The 21689-nt window shown below is 41.0% G+C and overlaps 1 protein-coding gene across 1 annotated transcript in view; it reads left to right on the forward strand.

Moving 5' to 3' along the window:
• LOC118096467 (heparan sulfate glucosamine 3-O-sulfotransferase 1-like) overlaps positions 1 to 21689 on the forward strand; it is a 93226-nt gene that overhangs the window by 69300 nt on the left and 2237 nt on the right. The window lies entirely within an intron of this gene.

Consider the following 21689-nt stretch of genomic DNA (forward strand, 5'->3'; position numbering starts at 1 on the left):
ATAAACTCAGTCAAACATTTAACTTTAAGTTTTCCTAGCCTCTTAACTGTCTTCATATAAGCCACCACATAACACCACACCACACCTTCCTCCCTCTCCCTCCTCACTGACCAAAACCGACACTCCCTCCTTTCAAACCGGGCACAGTCCCGCCCCCATCAGAGTTCTATGCCAGTCAGGCTGGAGGTGGGTTAACTCTTTGCCAGCCGGGCAGAAATAAACATTTTAAAAGTGCTTCAATTCGTCACATATCTCCCCCACCACAAAGACATTGCGTCGGCTTGCTCTTAACTAACTAGAGCAATGCCAAAGCAATGGGCTTGGGGTTAAAAATACTTCAATGCATTCTATAACATTCATATTACAAAGTCAACTAAATTAACATCTCATAAACTTGTACACAGATAAACCATGTTTGGCATGTGTCAGATTATAACGCCTAAGCACAAATGTTCTGCTAGGGTTATCACCGTTTCATATAATAATTTGCACCATCCTATACCTCTCAAAAATACCTGGATAAGGCGTCCGCTATGATGTTTTCCTTCCCACTTATGTGCTTACCCTGTGTCTATTACATGAGTTGCTAGGCTGGTCCTCCCTGGGATGTTTGAGAAGATCTGGGCAAACTGAGCAAGGACTATTTTTAACTGCTCCTTTTTCTCTGGGGTCAGACTTTCATAGAATGACACCTCTGCTAGAGTTGTGCCATTCCTCAGCTCTCCCCACCCAGTTAAATGAATTCCTTGGGTCATCTTCCCCTTTACTTGTAACACCAACTTATTTCTGTCAAAATAAGGCTTAAGTAAATTTACATGAAAGTTTTTACATCGGTTCCCTTCCCCATCTAACTCTACCAAATAGTTCACCGCTGATATCCTCTCGACCACTTTGAAGGGACCGTCCCACGACATCTCCAACTTCTTTCGACGTCTTGTTCTTAACACGAGCACACTGTCACCGGGCTGGAAAGATCTGTCTCTTGCGTGTGCATCATACCACTGCTTCTGTCGACGCTGTGCCTGCTGCAAGTTGTGAGCAGCTTGCTCCCGTAGCTCTTGAAGGTCGCTCTGCAGCTCCTGTAGATACGTCACAACATCAGGGCTGTCGATCTGCTCCTCCCCTGACCACGCTGCTTTCATCAAGTCTAGGGGTCCTCGTGGCTGTCGTCCAAATAGGAGTTCAAAAGGACTGAACCCTGTGCTCTCCTGCGGCACTTCGCGATAACCAAATAGGAAGTGTTGCAGCCTCTCATCCCAGTCGTTAGGATGATTGATGGAATAGGTTTTTAGCATCCGGCTCAGGGTCGAATTAAATTTCTCCGTCAAGCCATTCGACTGTGGATGATAAGCCGTAGTTTTAACATGCTTAATTCCACAAAGAGTTAAAAGCTCTTCCATGGTCTTGGACGTGAAGGATGTCCCTAAATCTGTTATAATTTCTTTGGGGAATCCCAGCCTTAGGAACACCGACATGAGGGCTTTTGCTACAGTCTTTGAGTCAATGTCCTTTAGAGGTATTGCTTCTGGATAGCGCGTAGCATAATCCACGAGGCATAAAATAAACTTATTCCCCCTTTTTGTAACTCTGGAGATAGGCCCGAGGATGTCCACTCCTACTCTGGAAAAGGGCTCAGTAATTACGGGAATAGACTGTAACAAGCCTCGCGTTTTGTCCGCTCTTTTGCCTGCTTTTTGGCAGATCACACAGGACTTGCAATACTCTTTGATGTCCTTGCCCATCCCAGGCCAGTAAAATCTTGCTTGGATTCTATCACTAGTCTTTCTAATGCCTAGATGCGCTGCTGAGGGTGCGTCGTGTGCCATTTGTAGCACTTGCAACCGGTAAGCTCTTGGCAACACTAACTGTTTCTTCCTTTCCCAAACAGCAGCAGTTTTCCTCCTCCTAGAAATTCTATACAGTCTTCCCTCAATGGTGGTAAATAAGCAGGGGTTTTCCACAGTTACTTCTGCAGTAGGACTTTGTGCTTTACCCCACAGCTCTTTTATAGTTTCATCCTCTTTTTGATCACTCAAGAATTGGGCACCGTGCTCCTGGACCACTGGCACGCTAATCAGCCCTTCACCCTCACTAGGATCTATGGGTGACTCTATAACTGCAGGAGGATTACTCTCAATGACTTGAGACTGTGACCTAGTTATCACTTGAATACGGTGCTTCTGACTAGCTAGGTCATTTCCTATTAAAAAGGGTACCTCCAATTCATTTAGGATTCCTACTCTCCACTTGCCACAAAATCCTTTGTAGGTAATATCAACTTCAGCTAATGGTACTTCAAAATGTGGGCCCCATATGCCTTTTAAACTATAGGACTGACCCTTGAGGTACTGCTCCTTTGGAACAAATTGGGATTTAACAAGTGAGACTTCTGCTCCTGTGTCCCTCAAACCTAAACAAAACTGACCATTTAATTCAATTGGCTCCATGTAATCTTGGTTGCACTCCTGCTCAGCCCTCCAGACCTGCAAGACCTTAGAAGTAGTCTCAGCTGGACTGTCTGTTTTCTCTGAGCCTTCTGTCTGAGGCGAGCTATTTTCCTGTGACTGCATTACCAGTTTTACTTGTTTAGCTGCAGAAGGTGTAGTTTGCGACTTAACCAGCAGGGGGCACCTGGCACGTACATGGCCCTCACGATTACAGAAAAAACAAGTGATTTTCTTAGACCCTGTCTTGTCAGAAACTGATTCCCTGACAGGAAAATTTTCTTGCCTGTCTTTATTTTCTCTGTTTCTCCATGGATTACCCTTCTGTGAGTGTTTTGGGAATGCTATTTCATTGAAATCTCCTTGTAGTTCGTCTAAGACCTCGGCAACCCGTGCCACAGTTTTCAGTTTTTTATCCCTCAAGAACCAACGTAAATTGCTAGGGATTTGCTTAAAAAATTGTTCTAAACAAATTAATTGTTTTAACTCATCAAAGTCCTTCACTCCACTCCCTTGAATCCATCTGTCAAGTAATTTATCTAAGCGGCTAGCTAGTTGGGCATAAGTCTCTTTATGTTCCTTTTTTGCCTCACGAAAAGCCTTTCTGCTTTGTTCAGCCGTGAGTCCACATCGAACCCTGACCCTTTGCTTAAATACTTGGTAACTTGACAGCTCTTCTTCCCTCAGGTCAGCATAAATTTCACTTAGTATCCCACAAATTTGAGGTCTTAAATAAAGCATCCAGTTCTCCTCAGGTATTTGAAATTCCACACAAACGCGTTCGAAGGTAAATAGAAACGATTCGACATTATCGTCTTTTCCAAATTTGGGGAACCTTTTTAAATTAATTGCGGTACTATCATTATTAACTGGACTCCGAGTTAATTCTGATCGCAAACGTATCTCTTCAAGCTTCATTCTGTCCTGTTCTAATTGTGCCCTTATCCTCTCTGACTGCATTCTCTCCTCAGCTTCAATTCTAGCTTTTTCCCTCTCACTTTCAGATGCTAACTTTTCCCTCTCAGCTTTAATTCTGGCTTTTTCCCTCTCATTTTCAGCTTCAATCCTAGCTTTTTCTCTCTCACTCTCAATTCTAGCTTTTTCCCTCTCCCTTTCACTTTCAATTCTGGCCATCTCAATTCGTAGTTTCATAAGTTCTACCTGAGAATCTGGGCTTCCCTCAGCCCCTTCCGTTCTTTCATCTCCTTTTGCCTCTCTGGGTTTTCTTACGTGAGTCATTTTCCTCACAGGAAAATCCTGACAGACTCAAACCAAACTAGGCGCGTGAGCTTTTAATTTCGATCACGACGCTGCCACCAAAAATGTGACGACCCGTGTCCCACTCTGCCTTACTATCACTGCAACACAGGAATCCAGAGGGGAAAACACCCACCCTCTTCTCCTGCCGCCTCAAAAATAAACCCCTTTTCCTAATGGGTTTCTAAGTAAGGAGAGCCTTCCAGCCTACGTGGCCTGGTACCTTAAGAAACTCTAGGCTGTCCCCCAGGAATAACCTCTTGCCTCCTGTAAAGGGTCTCCCTCAGTTGGATTCCCCCACTGTAGAAGTTTGCCCTAGGCACTCTGGCAACTTCTTGGCACCTCAGGTTACCCTTCTAAGCCTCCTCCGTGTAACTTCAGGACACAAACCACCACCTCCCTGCCTGAGGTGAGTTTGGCCCTCTCTTGAGTCACCACGGCTGTGAGTCCTGGTACCTCGCTGGAAAAATACAAACGGACCTCTTGTTGGCAAAAACAGAGATGAAGTTTTATTGTGTTAAAAACATAAGTGATTCTTTAACGTGTCATTTATTAATTAGCTTTGTTCCAGTTGTACAAAATAAACTCAGTCAAACATTTAACTTTAAGTTTTCCTAGCCTCTTAACTGTCTTCATATAAGCCACCACATAACACCACACCACACCTTCCTCCCTCTCCCTCCTCACTGACCAAAACCGACACTCCCTCCTTTCAAACCGGGCACAGTCCCGCCCCCATCAGAGTTCTATGCCAGTCAGGCTGGAGGTGGGTTAACTCTTTGCCAGCCGGGCAGAAATAAACATTTTAAAAGTGCTTCAATTCGTCACATAGGGCCAATTAAAATGTCACCAACTAATAGGCAAGTGATTGATTTCTGCTAAGCTGGAATGTTACGCAAAACAACAGTGGCTGGGGAGCTAGGCATGATGTCGAAGCCCCTAAGTCAGCAGTTTATTTTGAATCTTATAATGGAGCACAGGAGGTGTTATGCAGACTTAACAGTGCAGTTCCATGAAAGTCTGCTCAGAAATATATCTTAACTGAGTTCAATGGGACTTACTCCCAGGCAAATGTTCACATAACTGCAGCCTTAATTAGATTGGACCCTGCTAGGTGCTAAACTGAGACATACTGGGAGAAGGAAAATATAAACACTAATAAGTGCTTTGATCCGTCTCCAGCACTCAGCAGAACCCACAAGCTATGGCCTTTGCTAAGGCAGAAAAAAAGAAATATGGTATCAGCAAAGCTGGATACTAATTTTAGGTGGTACACTAAGTTAAGAATTAATAAAAGACAAATTAGGTGCATGTTTGTGTGTAATCCGCTGCCAATGCTTAGCCTTTTCTTTTCTCCCACCCATATCATTTTACTGAACTTCATGTCAGAAGAAGAATTCTGGAGAACTTGAAAGCTCACTAGTTTGTGACTTTTACTTAGTCCTAGTAAAGGTATCATGCTACTGGGGATATTCTGGATTTTTTTGTTCCTAATAGACCAACACAGCTACCTACAATTTATGTGTTCTTTGCTGGGCTGCTGTGGCAAGGTAGAGATTTTAAGTCGTTTTGACTTGTTCTCTTTTATAAATGTATGGTTGTTCCAGTTTATTCAGTTGTACATGGGTGTCAAGTTTATTTAACTGTTACCTGATTAAGCACTGGTGCCTATGAACAGGTAGCTACACAGAGACCATTGAAAATGCAACAGTTTGTGCGACACAACTTGAAAAGCAAAGAAATGTTTTGTCTCTTCATCATCATTAAACCGCTGTAAAAAGAGGCTAGCATGAATATAGTTGTGCATGAAGGATGCCAGCAGCTATTTCAGTACAGCTACAATAATTGAATTTAATGCTAGCTCCTTTGGTGTACATCCCTATATGTCAAGCGTTTACATCAGCCTTCTCTCTCTGGCCCTCAAGACTCTCCTAAAGTTGTTCCTCCTCAGCCACACCCATTATCCCCAGGCCACAACCTCAATGAACCCTCCCTTGCATTGGACCCTGATTATGTCTCTTGTCTGCCTGGGTGAAGGATTGTGTGTGCAAATCTATTCTGCTGTATGAAGGTAAAATTTACATTCCCGGCTCTGCCCACCACTGGGATACAGAAAAAATGTAGATGTGCTGCTAGTACAGATAGTTTTATAATAAAGCATGCAACACATGGGCGACACACAGTAATTTCAAAGTAAATTTATACATTAAAATACAAAACTTTATGCAAAAGCCACTGAGGCTACCAACTACCAAAACAAGAAACAAAAAACAATGGTTGGCATCTGATTCGGATAACTTTTTCAAATTTTTGAGTTAGTCTTAAAGTCCACTTCAATTATATTTTATAATATTAAACTCAGTCTCTTCCTTCAAATCACTTTATAAAGATGCCAACAGATGTGAGTTCGATGTTATCAAAAAGGACTGGAAGAATTGTAGATAGATGTTGTAGAAGCTGTGGGTGAAGATGTAGGCAGACAGGGTGCCGGCGTTTTCAACCTGTTTCGCCCTGGCTATTCGCCCCCAACGGGGCCCTTTGGTCGGGGTGAAAGGTTTTCCCTCAGGCTGAAAAGTTTTCTCCATTCCTGGTTTACATGGTTGTGTATTTGTGTTTGTGGAGGAATTTGTCAATATGATCCAAGGATAAAATAGTTCCTATATCCTCCAGATGGCTTGTTAAGGGGTACATCAAGTAGTAACACATTCAGAGTTAATCTTTATTGCTTCTGTTTCCTATGTTTACATGAAGAATGTAAGCCCATTGCTCTACATTCTGTTCCTTGTGTATCTGATTGAGCTGGTGCCATGTAATTTTTGTTAATGAAAAGGTCTTTCTGATATCAGCCTGTTTTCTTTCCAGAAATGCAGTAGTCAGTTTGTATTAGAGCATCTATGGCGTGTGCTTTTGTTTGGCTTTGCTGCTTTTCATCCACTTGTCACCTTTTCACGAGCTTCTAGATTAAATCGTCTTATACCACATGTATCACTTTCCTTAGCAAACAAAAAACAAAAAAACCTGAGAGCATGTTAGTTGAGGTGGAATACAACCAAGATTGTTCTTTTCCTGATGTGTTGCACACAAGAAAAGAAATTAAATGACTCTAAATGATTTGTTGTTTTCCTGTTTGCTGGCCTAAATTATGAGATCAGAGGCATTTTATGACAAAGTTTCAGTGTAACCAACCTACTTAATTGAAATGAAATAATCTTAAACATTTCTTCATGCATGTACACAGGTTCTTTTTTAGTGTTTACTTTACAAATGAGTTCCTAGCCTGGAATTGCCATTCGAAGGTTTGGCAATTGTCATGAATTGTTGGTTTCATACCTCAGTGTAGTAAATGAGCAGTTCACATTTATTTTTTAATAATATTGTTACCCATTTCTCACCATGAGGTCCCTGGGTGGGTTACAACAATTTAAAAACAAACAAACAAAAATGAAATCAGTTAAAACATGTCACAGATGAAAGAATATGAGTGAGCCCTAAAATATTTACCTCAGGTGTCAAGGGTCTTATATTCCCCAAATTATGATCTAACCATATTATAGCCAGGGCAAAAATGTGAATTTGAAGACTAAAGAAGTTAGTGCCAAGTGCTAGACATGTTACCTCATGAAAACTGGGTTCCCAGTGCAGTATTTTTAGAATAACAGGAAGGCATGGGAACATTTTCAGGAAGGAAGGACAAAAGTGGGAGTGGCTTTCCTTCACCTCCGCCCAAGACCACTTACCAACTGTGGGAGCCTAACTAGGGGAAACTGGGAGTAAAATGGATGGGGAGGAGAGAATGCAGGAGAAAAGGAAGAGCTGTAGCTCAGTGGTAGTGTGCATGTTCTGGATACAAAATGTCCCAGGTTCGGTCCCTGGCATCTCCACTTACAACAGGTTGAATTGTCACAGAGTCACTGCCAATTGGAGCAAACTTCAGATTACAACCCATTTGTTCTTGTTGTTGTTGTGTTTGCTGAAATAAAGTACTGCTCTGCCCTAAAGTGCCACCACAGCCATGATTGTGATAAAAATGTAACTTAAACTTTTTTAAAATGGACAATCGGATATACAGTATAGCACTATTGACATGACATACATGATTCCAAATTCACAACACTTAGCATTAGTCAAATGTTCTACAGAACCAGATCTACACTTTGTTTAAAGGTAAAAATTTCTCAGGAAAGACCTGCCTTTGTTCCAAACTACACTAAGGTCACTCCAAAAAGAGACCACTGACCCATGTATCTTCAAGGAGATCAAACGTCTAAATACAAATAGAATAGTTACATACAAATTGATAATGACTGTTGTGACATTTCTGTGTCCATAGTTTTTAGGAGCACTAATCTGTCTCCTTAACTGAAATGTCACATTGAAGACTTTCTAGGCAATCGGGCAGAAAACTCCTATTTTTCATGACATATCCTTGCTTCATAGGAGAGGCATGGCAGATAAACTTTCAGCTATCCTTTTTATATAATGTCAATGAAAAACCAAGGCCCTTCTATAATGGAGACTTGTACCCTTTTAAATGCCCATTTGTGAGGATGAATTGAGATTTAAAAAATTGTAAAGCCATTTGTATCCTAGAAGTCCTTAAACATATACCCAAAATGTTGGATTGTAGTCGCAGGGTGAAAGGAGCCTTTTCTGCATGGCAAGTCACTGTAGATAAATAGTTCTCCACAGGAGGGCAGTCCTACAGTGTAGAGACAATAGTTAGCTAGATGGACCTTTGTCTGAGTTGGTACAAGACATCTTCCTTCCAAACATAAATAAATAAATGGTGCATTAAGAAAAAAGACCCAAAAAATTTATGGCAATGGATCTCAGGGACAAGATGCAGGCAGGGAAGGAGACAGTGAAGGAGAAAGTAGTGAAAGGGGAACAAAGAGATACTATGGGTAGAGGAGAGAAAGGAGTTGTCTCAGGTCCAGAATGTCTTAAGTACAATCGCAGACATGTTTCTCCCATGGTAGTGCATATTTGATTTACATGTGGTTATCAGTGCTGCTCCGTTCTACTGATATCTACAAAATATACTTTTTGTAACTATTTATTTACTACATAGGGACCCAGGTGGCGCTGTGGGTTAAAGCACAGAGTCCAGGGCTTGCTGATCATAAGGTCGGCGGTTCAAATCCCTGTGACGGGGTGAGTTCCTGTTGCTCGGTCCCAGCTCCTGCCCACCTAGCAGTTCAAAAGCACATCAAAGTGCAAGTAGATAAATAGGGACCGCTCCGGCGGGAAGGTAAACGGCGTTTCCGTGTGCTGCTCTGGTTCCCCAGAAGCAGCTTTGTCATGCTGGCCACATGACCCGGAAGCTGTCTGCGGACAAACGCCGGCTCCCTCGGCCTATAGAGCGAGATGAGCGCCGCAACCCCAGAGTCGGACACGACTGGACCTGATGGTCAGGGGCCCCTTTACCTTTACCTTTTTATTTACTACATCCATTTATAGAAGCATTCCTTAAGTGGATACATGTCATTAAGTTTCTAGGCACATTCAAAGTAAGGTTCGCTATTTGAAATATGATGAATGTGGATTTCCTCCTATTGGTTCATGAGATGAGGGTGCAATCCTACTTGCCTTATTGTAACAGAGAGTGGGATTGTAACAAAACGTGTCTACAAGAGTGCTTTTCTTCCCTTTCCCAAAAACTTTAGTTAAAATCTAAGAGTTTGAACATCAACAATCCTAATGTAGTCCATTGCTAATTTTCAGAAACATTGTAGTAAAATGTTACTGGAATGTGTTGATTCTTAGGTTGGTTTCCACCAATATGATTTTAGCAACAAGAAAAGCAACTACACAGGTGTGGAAAGTTACTAAAGTATTATTGTTGCTTTGTCCAGCTCACAATTTCACTCCAGATTTTCCTACCTCAATGTTAAGATGTATCAGTGTCAGCAGAATTATTTGTCACAGCTAAAAAATTTCCAAGCTCTAATTATATTGCACCCCATGGATTTCATGCAGCTGGAGGCCTTTCTTATCATTATATAAACTCAATCTCTGAATAGTTTTTAAATTCCACCATATTAATTCAGATTGAACTGAAATTCAACACTGAAAGTAGTTCAGCTGACAGTGTTGTAAAGTGAGAGAAAACTCCTGAAAATAATACAGGTGTCATTGTTTTATAAAGGTAAAGGTAAAGGGACCCCTGACCATTAGGTCCAGTCGTGACCGACTCTGGGGTTGTGGCGCTCATCTCGTGTTATTGGCCGAGGGAGTCGGCATACAGCTTCCAGGTCATGTGGCCAGCATGACAAAGCTACTTCTGGCGAACCAGAGCAGCACACGGAAACACCGTTTACTTTCCCACTGTAGCGGTACCTATTTATCTACTTGCACTTTGACGTGCTTTTGAACTGCTAGGTTGGCAGGAGCTGGGACCGAGCAACAGGAGCTCACCCCATCGCGGGGATTCGAACTGCCAACCTTCTGATCGGCAAGCCCTAGGCTCAGTGGTTTAACCCACAGCGCCACCCGTGTCCCCTTCATTGTTATATGCAAGCCCTTAATTATATATAAATCTGAAGTGGGCAGAACACCAATATAGTTGATCTTTGGATGATATGTAGAAGATCGTCAAGGATTTCTGATTCCCAGTTTTTTAAAAATGTCAACGACCTTTTTCCATGTTAAGTTGCTGGAACACATGCATTGGGGTTTTTGGGGGGTGGGGTGAGGATCAAGAATGCATTTTGAGTGAAAGGATTGTGACCTCAGTACAAAAACAAAATCCTGAGCTGTCTGTCCCTTGTCCTGAGGCACTATTTTGTCTCCAGCTGGTGGATCTTGGGGTCTAGCAAAATGCAAAATAGATACCTCAAGCTTGAAGTTCATCTGTCTCTGTTCTAGAGTCCTTTTGTTTTTGTTTTGTTTTTGTTTTAGAAATGTGCAGTGGCTTCTGAACCAGGATGCCTCATAGCATTTCAGGGCTTGTCACAGGTGAGACAGTGTTTCTAAAAGGTCCCATAAGTTGAAGTGGGGAATCCCGAAAGCTTTGTTCTATTTGGATGATTTGGTTGCAACCCACCCACCCACCCACCCTTTGCTATCAATTTTTTGTGACAAAGGAAAACAAGTTTACAAGAAATGCCCTTGATTGAGTGGGAAAGTGTGGGCAGAGAGGGAAGGGGGGATAGGCCACTTTGACAGAGAGGTTTAGAATTTAACAGGGCTGTCCAATCACAATGCTTCATGGGAGAGAAGTTGAGAGAAACATATATGTATTTGTTCTTTAGCAAGCTCATTGTTCTTTAGCAAGTTTTCTCTCTTGAGCAGATGTAGAAGAGTTCTACTGGCTTAGGTGGTATCCCTCTTCCGACTGACTATACTTCTGAATCATTTTCAGTCTACCGGAAATCACATTACATCTACCACCTTTATTTTCATTCTAGTTTTTTTTTTCTGTTCCAGTACTTCTGCACAATTTTTTTATTAGTGTGCAGTCTTATTCCTCTTTTCTCCTACTTTCAGTTTTAGGGCTGGTATTCATGTGTGATGTTCAGTTTGTTCTTCCTGTATTTTCCTTTTTAGTAGAGTTTTTATCCTGTCCCCACTCTAGATCTTACATTTTTCAGTTACAGTCATATCTCTAGTTGCGTTAGGTTCACGTTGCGTTTATTCTGGTTACGAACGTGGCAAACCCAGAAGTGTTTACTTCCCGGTTTGCTGATGTGCAGGAAAGATCTGCGTGCTTCGCGCATGCGCAGGAGCACTCTATCGCGTCATGTGCAGAAGCGGCGCTCTACTTGCGGACTTTTCAGGGTGCAAACGGCACCTCGGAATGGATCAAGTCCATAAGTAGAGGTAGCACTGTAAACTAAGCTATTTTATCTTATTTTTCACTCAGCCTGTTTCTCTTGTGCACTCAGGCCCAGCCCCCAGTTGTGTGTGTGCCTTTTTCTGACTCTGCCAAAGTGAACTGGTTAATTTCAGCTCCTTTTAAGCACCACACTCACACACCACTCATATTCATGAGAGGCACATGTGCCTGGCAAGCCATGGGGTGCCCTAGCCCCCAACTCTACTAATAGGTTTAGACAAATGACTGGTGGGTCTGGTAATGGCAGTATTAGCATCAGCACCACTGTCTGTTCTGAATTCTCTCAAACTCAAACACTGATGTAGGCAGTGTTTCTGAACCTGGCATGAACAGCAAGAGGCAGAGTAGTATATTCTAGCATTGCTTTGAATTGGCAGTGGATCCAAAGGCATGCCGTCTCCTTGCATTACAGGAAACATCTTGCAGGAAACTAATGGTTTAATATGTCACAAATATACTATAGATAGTAGCCATAGGGCAAAGGCCTCAGGTAAAAGTGGCTGTTGAATTGAAAAAGTTTGGCATAGAATAAGGCACATAATGATCTCAATGCAGTAAAGATTTCAGCTGGTGCAGGCATAGCAGAGGCTTGTGAAAGTACAAAGGAAGACAGTTGAGAGGAAGTACATAAACAGGAAACGAAGACTGTACAACTACAGCACATGAATCAAACTTGTGGTTAGCACAAGTGGTGTGTTGAAATTTCTCAGAAGTTTTCCTATCCTGCAAAAGAGGCTTCTACAATAGAGATGGTAAAAGTTGGTTCTTCCTGAGGCAGAGTGGGATCCGGACCCTGAGTCAAACCAGACAGACTACAAAGCACCTCAGGATGACACGAGCTGCTTCCCAAAGTGCCATATCGGTATCTGAACAGAATCTTGATGTTGGTGCTCCCCCCTGGCAACTAAATGCACTCAATGCAAATACTTCCATATTGGACGTGCCTGCCAGCCTTCAAGCCAGAACGATCTGGAGTTTTCTAAAACTACTATTAATGATATACTGAAAACTGTTTATTCAATGTGATACTTTTTTATTTTCGGTACATCAGACACTTGGCATAGATATGTTCTTATACTGTGACTGGAATATAGACTTTTCTTTTTAAAAAACAACAACAACCAAAAAGCCTAATTATATTTAGGATTCATTATGTATTTTAGCACAAAGTACACTAAGTTCCTCAGGTGTTTGGTGTGTGGTTGTTGTTGTTTTTTGCTCAGTGCTTTCATTAACCCTTCTTGTTTCATGCAGTCGAAAGATTTCAGGGATGCAACACAGTTTTAGAAACATTGATTTCAGACTTCTGAAATAAAGTCCTGTGTATTCTCTTGTCCATTTCCTTGCACTCTCTGTGGTACATATCAGCAACTACTTAATCTTAGTCAGTTAAAGCTGACAGTTGACTGATAGGCAAGAGCTCTGTTCAGAGAAAAATCCAATCAGAAAAGCCTCTGTGGAGGCATCAAGTCTAGTTTAGGAGCCAAATGTTATTCTACAGCAATTCCATGGAGCACAAATGTAAAGGTTTGCCAATAGTCCATGGATCTGATTAGAGAAAGAAGTGAGGCATCCATCAATTGCCATGTACTAAAGATGGGTCAAGACAAGAGTATTATGCTAGTCCAACCTTTTATGCTCAAAGAAATCTCAAACTTAGGAAACATGTTGAGAAGGAAAGTATCAGAGCACTAAGGCCAGTCAAATAAAATTTCATTTTGAGGAGGAGAGCCTTATCTAAAGGAAGTATGCAAGCCACAGCTCATCTTGGCAGAACTGGACTGTCTGCAAACAAATGTAAGCCATAGTGCAGGCAATATATTTGATTCCTTTGTAAATGTGATAGGAAAACATTAATAAAGAATTGCGGGAGGGTCAGGCAAAAATGAATCTCTGCAGTGTACTAACCTCACAATTCCAAATTAGGCAGGAATACATGTGATTTCTCTACCATATATTGGTACTCTACTTATACAATGAGCATTATGAGCTGTGCTGGTGTTAGGTACTAGTTGAAATAACTTTCCCATCACATATACATCTGTGAACTGGAAGTCATTGTTAATTACACCATAGATGTCACCCTGGAGGCAGAAAAATGGCACCTCCTCTGGGATCTGCAACCTGAATTGAAGAACTTGAAAGCTTGCAACATACTTCTCCTGATAAAGGTATTGCCCAACTGTGGATTTGGAAGTTGTTGTTTTTCCTTATGAAGCAAAACAGTTTTCTTATTTTTTTCATATGCCTGAAATGAGCTGTTCCACATTTGCTTGATGCGCTAAGGTGCTAGCCCTTACTGTGAGAAAAAGCCGAATGTATTAATATAGCAATATTAGCAAGATGTTTTATTATTTTATCTATTTAACCATCTGTTTATTTCTTGCATTAAATACTTAAAGTATGTAATGTGCTTGGCCAAAAAGACCAAGAATAGATGGCATCAACATGGATTTAACTACTTGTTTAATTATTGGCTCTTTGGCTTTTTTCCCCTCTTGACATTTTCCCCTTCCCTTTGCTAATGGAAAATATTCATAATCATTTCACAGATGACAGGATTTCTATCTTTTAAGTGCAGAATGCTCAGCAGTATCTGCCAGAGTTGAAGGTTACTTATTTCTGAAGACTTGAGGACCACCCTTTCAAGAATGTGTTGAATTGTCTAACAGGCCCAATCTTGAAGAACCCAGCACTTCTATTGCAGTAAAGACACCTTCAGCCTGCTTAAATATGGGAAACTGCATTGGCAGAGAGTGAGAATTAGCAGCAGAGCACCTAAGTCTCCTGGCAGCAGCTTTCCTGGCTATACCTTCCTTTTGCTAGAAAAGCCCATTAGTCATTGGGTAAGCCAGGACAACTCCCAACACTCACATTCCAATTGGTTGGGCCAACATAGTATGAAGATCTGGATCAGGCCGTGTAGGAAAAGCCAGGCAAATCCTGCTGGTCTTTCCTCTCTTGAAGTAAAGTAGGGTTTTAAAGAATCCTACCTTTTCTTAAATATTTTTTTTTAAAAAAAAACGTTGAAAAAGGGGGGGGGGGTAGTGTATCTCTTTATCTTTCAAGAAATCCCCACAGTTACAGAACCTGTATAATTTACAGCTGCCATATATAGCCTGTATTGCAATAATGTACAGAGGACTGAATCTCATTAAACCAATTTAGCTTTTCTAGAACAGGCATAGGCAACCTCGGCCCTCCAGATGTTTTGGTAGTACAACTCCCATGATCCCTAGCTAACAGGAACAGTGGTCAGGGATGATGGGAATTGTAGTCCCAAAACATCTGGAGGACCGAGGTTGCCTATGCCTGTTCTAGAATGTGACCTGTACAGGGGAAAGTTCTCTTTCAAATGGCTTCAATTCTCATTTTGTTGGTTGGTGATTGCTAGGAATCCACAAATCAATATTGAAAGAATGACTGATGTACAACCATCACACTTCCTCTTTTGAATTTGATACACAACTCTGTGGGCATATACATGCATTTATTTTGTGACAAGGTGGCAGAGAAAATGAGGATAATTTCCTCAAAGCTATACTTTTTCATCAGGGAATTTTACACCTAAAGTTATCAGGAATAGGAATTGCGGGAGGGGGGAATAATTCTAGCCCTGGGGAAAATAAATCTTTCTAAAATGCCTATCTAAAAACATCACCTGCTAACCATTTAATGTACTTATAGTTTATGCCTTCCATAGCTTTACTTTTTAATCTATTCTAGTCTGTGTACCTGGTAAGAAGGAAGCCTGGAGCCAATTGCAATTGCTTTGCAACTCATATCTTTAGCCACCAAGTCGTTGACTTTTTCCCCCTTCCCTTTATTCCTCAAGGTACCTGACTCTTGAGCTTTTAATGGAAATGATGCCTCATTAACACAAGTGCCAACCATGTAGCTTCACTGCAGAAATTTGGTGCTTGAGTTTACCACTTCACTATCCTTTATTGTATCTGTAATGCTCTCTGGCAATGTCTAAATAAAAGGGGAAAGCCTTTAAAAGAAAAATAAAATAAGGAATTGAATTGTACATTAAGAGACCTTAGCAATATTCCAAAGAGCCATGCACATGCGGTATCTGAACTTTTTTCTCTGAGCAGCAGATATGTATGTACCCAAACATGCCTTATTATAATCATATCATCATCATCATCATCATCATACCTCTTTTCTGAGCAGGAACTCATCCAAAGTGGGTTACAAAACTGGGGGGGGGGGGAGGAGAGAAGGAAAAATAAAACAATTTTAAAATGATAATGTGGCATTGCTCCACTTAAAAATGCATTAACATAGCTAAAAAGAACCTCCCACCTAATAAACATGCTTGGAAGGCCAGTTGGGAGTGGAGTCATGAACATTCAGTGTTAGTCATGCTCAGTGCAGACCCATCAATTGCTAAATAGCAGTTCTATTAATTCCAATGGGTTTATTCTAGAACATTGGGAAATCCATTATATTGAGTCAAGTCACTGGTCCATCTAGCTCAATATTGTCTTTACAGACTGGCAGTAGCCTGCCCTTTATCTAGAGACCGAAGCAAGCAGGTACAGCCCAGTAGAAATAGCTCGGTTTCTTTTGAGTGACAATAATAGTTTCATAACACACAGAGTAACCCTCTATGCACTGGCTGCAAAAAAGAAGAAAAAGAATCAGGAAAAAGAAATTAAATAAAATTGCTATAAATTGTACTGATTCAGAGGTTTAATCTGAAACTAAGCTGTATTTGAGTTTGTTGGTGTCTCTGGTAACATTTCTCTTACAACATGGTTCTTACATTGGGGTTGTCGGTTCATATTATGGATGTATGATCTGTATTTTATTCATACTGTTGCTGTGGGTTTCTCATGGCCATGGCTAGAACAATAAACTTACATTGAATGGTGGAATGAATATTTGAATATTTTCAAACAGCAATGGCTATTGCACCCTTGTGCAAAAGGCAGATAACGTTTGGCATTTATTTATGAAAGCAAAGTAAGTTCTAGTGATCTTAGCCAAGCGCCTTCAATTCTTTCCTCCACAATTTCTGTTTTCTGTGCTCAGTTTTGTTTGGCCTTCTATGTGAATATTCATTTTCCTCATGAGACCATTGCAAGGAAACAGGGTCTTGCACTGCAAGAAAAAAAAGTGTCAGCATATAAACACTTATTAGAGGTCCACAAACTTCGACACAGCAAAATCTAAACTATGAGAGCTACCAAACTAAAGGGTTCCACAATGCAAATTTAAATTGATTCAGCTTCTGTTGTATATGTAGTTAAGATCATTTGTTAGGCCTCATTCTTACAAACATTGTGATTAAAATTTCCTGCAGTTCAAAATATCTTGCCATCTTTCATTCATGAGCATTGGTTTCCTAATATGTGTTGCCTTTTCTTTTTGCCTAATGTACACAATATCATTTTGTATCTAAGCAACAACATTACCAAATAATAGAAAAACATAACATGTAATAAGGTGTTATAATTCTGATGCTGTACTAGGGAGCTGGGGCGGGTGGGAGAGACAGAACTAATTTTTTAATTATGCACCATGAAGCTATTGCAAATGTACTGTGAGATAGGGAGAATGTGCAGTGTTGCAATTTCAAATCATTGTTTTTATTATACAAACTCATTCATATTGCCTTCTGAAACTGCATTTAATTCCACCAAGATGATAAAATACAGATATTATTTAGATAACACATTTCAATTAGCTGCTCTAATAGCACAGTCCTACACAGGTCTACTCAGAGGTAAGCCCCATTGAGTTCAATGGGACTTACTCTTAAGTAATAGGATTGCAATCTAAATCTAGTTTAAACCGTCTTTATAGTCACATATCAATTATAACATAACCAGAGGAACTAACATCTTTGAGCATCATCAAAATCAATCAATTCTCTTAGGCTGAATCTGGAATGTTGTTTCAATGGACTTGCTCCCACAGGCAGTTTTGATCCATTTAAACTTCAGCTCTATAATGCATTCTGAATCAAATTATGCCTCATAATATATTCCTATGTAATGTTTTGTTTCAGCAGCAACTTTTGCCATATAAAATAATAAATGAATCTGCAAACTGGATAGAGCTGTCTGTGACAAGGGTGGAATCTACACACATATAAAAACTGTTGTGAAAATACTTTTTAAAAAAAAGTTTTGAAAAATATTTTGAATTTGGCATAGCTCACTGTCACCATCTAGTGTCAAATTTGCATACTGCACCTTTAAAACGTTTTATTTGCAGCTAAAATAAAAAAATTCCTTCAGTAGCACCTTAAAGACCAACTAAGTTTTTATTTTGGTATGAGCTTTCGTGTGCATGCACACTTCTTCAGATACAGTGAAATGGAAGTTTCCAGGCACTTATGTAGAGAAGGGGTGGGGAGGGGTGGGGATGGGGAGGGGGGATCACTCAGAAGGGTGGTGGAAATGGGTGATTGACTGACTGATAGCTGTTGATGATAGCTGTTGATGATTATTTGCAGCTGTATAGCTGAGTCCAAGGACTGAATGTATTTCATACTTCCATGGTTAGCCTATGGAAGCGCAAAACGTACTGGGAATCACAGTTTTCATTTACAAAGAAATTGCAAGTGGGTCATGGTCTGAGGACCATCTTGCTGAAGTTAATAATATAATAATAATTTATTATTTCTACCCCGCCAATCCAGCTGGGTTTCCACAGCCACTCTGGGTGGCTTCCAACAACAGATTAAAAATACATTGAAACATCAGTCATTAAAAACTTCCCTAAACAGGGCTGCCTTCAGATGTCTTCTAAATGTCAGATAGTTGTTTATTTCTTTGACATCTGATGGGAGGGCTGTTTAGGGCTTTAAAGGTCAGCACCAACACTTTGACTTGTGCTCGGAAACGTACTGGGAGCCAATGTAGGTCTTTCAAGACCGGTGTTATGTGGTCTCGGTGGCCGCTTCCAGTCACCAAGTCTAGCTGTCGCATTCTGGATTAGTTGGAGTTTCCAGGTCACCCTTCAAAGGTAGCCCCATGTGGAATGCTTTGCGGGAGATAACTAGAGCATGCACCACTCTGGTAAGACAGTCCACGGGCAGGTAGGGTCTCGGCCTGCGTACCAGATGGAGCTGGTAGACAGCTGGCCCCAACACAGAATTGACCTGCGCCTCCATGGACAACTGTGAGTCCAAAATGACTCCCAGGCTGCGCACCTGCTCCTTCAGGGGCACAGTTATCCCATTCAGGATGAGGGAGTCCCCCACAGCTGCTCGCCCTGTGTCCCCCCAAAACAGTACTTTTTTGCCACTGCTGCCATGCACCCTAGATCGCTTCTGTGCCAGTTGGCCCCCTTGGCTCTCTCCTGCCCCCGCTTTGGGACAAAGGCAAACAGTTGCAGGGATATTGGGACACTGTCAGAGTGTCAGCTGTGTGAACCTTGGCTGACAGTGCACCAGCTCCTGGGCTGCACTGGTGGTACTTCCTGTGAATATCCTATGAAGAGCTGAAATGGCTGATGCAGGGTGAGCCACAGCAATGGAGGGGCTCCAGTTGGACAGTTGGAGTCGGTGTCTGGCATCTCCTGGGAGAGCCCACATATCAGAGGTTGTGCTAAAAATGGGGAGGGGGCACGGTGACATGCTAGCCCCCTTCCCATGGTGATGCTGCCCCCTTTTGCATCTTGTCCTGGGCACTGGCAACTCATGCTATGCCACTTCTGGGCCACCAGCCAAAGCTGATGAAAGGCCCATCATAGCTATGTGTGCACTCAGTACTGTAAGGTGTGTGTGTGTGAGAGAGAGAGGAATTTCAGATAAGACACAAAGCTGTTCTCAAGCACAGTGTGTTTACAGATGACACTTGCAGTCAATATTTTGTATCAGTACCCATATGATTGTGAGTAAACATTTTGTGTTAACATTCATGTTGATGTTCAGTAAATAATAATTTGAGTTTCTAAAATGTGTGTTAAAGCCTGTGGAGTGGAAGTAAAATATTCCTTATTACAGCAGGAATACTTGCTTTGTCTGACTAAGAATAATTTTATTTCCATAGTGGTAGATATTGAAAGGGAACTGTTTTCCCATGTGTAATGATTTGCCTTTCCATAGACTTAATTAGGACATTGTGAATCAATACGAAACCAGATCTTGTTTACACTTAAAGTCAACGATTGAACATTGTTTTCAATGGCATTTCCATCTTCCTTTGGAAAATTGTCATTTTAAAAAAACCATGGCATTTATTTCCATTTCAAAGAAGTGTCTTTCATTTTGCATAAATATACAAATTTTCAAGCTGCACAGACAAAAGATTCACTGCTTGACAGCTGGCATTATCTTTGGACTATTGTTCAGGTGGTTGGAACCAAGTTAGCTTTTACCTATTGCTATTTTATCATTTGTTTCACACCTTCAACAGAGCTACAGTCTCAACCTGACCTGCTGAAATTGAAAATGTAACCTTCCCAAAATAACAGATGAGGGATTCTTTGTGTTGACATTTTGTGTGGGTCTTATTCTCTGAGCCTGTGACCTACCACATGGAGAAACTTCTAAAAACTACCAACTTGCAATGCCAAAGACAGTTATATCCTCCTGGGGGCCTAGATCCATTGAACTTCTATTGCAATGTTAACTCTAATGATCATAGAGGTTGAAAATAATAGGAGAAATGAACAATAGAATACAGCCAACTTTCCTAAAGAGTATTGTCTTGACAGTTCAAGGTGCTCATAACTTTGTTCATACACTGCAAGTCTAAATTTCAGTACAGGGTGGAAATAATGTAATTCCCCAGGGATTTCTAGCATAGTAGGAAATAAAAAATTGGTGAACAGATTAACTGTACAAAACAATGGAACACAAAATAAATATGTCTATAACTTTCATATGTTGAACATATTTAGTAGGAAACACGTGAATATATGAAAGGACTCAGTTGCTGAACATCAAACTGGATTACAGGTAGGTAGCCGTGTTGGTCTGAGTCGAAGCAAAATAAAAAAATTCCTTCAGTAGCACCTTAAAGACCAACTAAGTTTATATTTTGGTATGAGCTTTCGTGTGCATGCATACCAAAATATAAACCAAAGCTCATACCAAAATATAAACTTAGTTGGTCTTTAAGGTGCTACTGAAGGAATTTTTTTATTTTGCTTCGACTCAGACCAACACGGCTACCTACCTGTAACTAGAACTATGGAAGGCACCACATTGAGCCGCATGAAATGGAAGTCCATCAACCGTATCTGAAGAAGTGTGCATGCACACGAAAGCTCATACCAAAATATAAACTTAGTTGGTCTTTAAGGTGCTACTGAAGGAATTTTTTTATTTTGATCAAACTGGATGATAAACTTTGTAATTACAAACTCTGGATGGGATCCAGAGAACTGAACAACTAGTTCATCACATCCAAGGGAGCTTGAGCTTGTTTCTTAAATGGCAGCCTCCCTCATTCCACAGAACAAATGAATTTTAATATTTTGGAGATGATTGAAAGCTGTTTGTGATATGGTATGGAGGTCTCCCATTAGATCCAAAAGGGGAAAAAAATAATTACTCTGGTCTCTTTTTTGGGAGCAAGTTTTTTGGGGGAGGAAGACTGTAAGTAAGACTTGCTAAACAGCCCCACTTCAACATTTTTACAGGGTTCTTGATTTCCCAATAAATAAATAATTTTGCCTTTTGCCTTTTCTTTTCATTCTGTCAGCTGCTCAGGGCCCAGGGACCAAACTTGGCCCTCAGGTTCTCTCTATCTGGCCTCAAAACTCTCCCCAGGCCACACTAACCCTGTTTCACATCCCAAATACTTTTGCCCAACTGGCCTGCGTCCTTGAACATTAATAACACCTCTTGCTTGTTTCGATGTAGTCAAAAAAGTGGTTTGTGAGTGTGTGTAGAAATTAGCTTACTGTAGAATGGTTAAATTTGCATTTATTGCTCTAGCCCTGCCTTTTGGCCCTCAGAAAGCTGCCCAGAAGGGAATGTGGCACTTGGGCTGAGAAGGGCTTCCAAATCCCTGGTGTGTGAAGTGGTGTTAGAATAAAGTGACCAAGCCTCACTTGCCTTCAAAACCTGCAGGTGAAAGAACAAGCCTCACTATGTATGTATGTATGTATGTATGTATGTATGTATGTATGTATGTTTTCTTTCTCCTATCATGGGTTTTTGGAGGTGTCAGATTCCATAT

This window comes from Zootoca vivipara, chromosome 5 (assembly GCF_965207765.1).
Source record: "Zootoca vivipara chromosome 5, rZooViv2.hap1.1, whole genome shotgun sequence".
Lineage (NCBI taxonomy): Eukaryota > Metazoa > Chordata > Lepidosauria > Squamata > Lacertidae > Zootoca > Zootoca vivipara.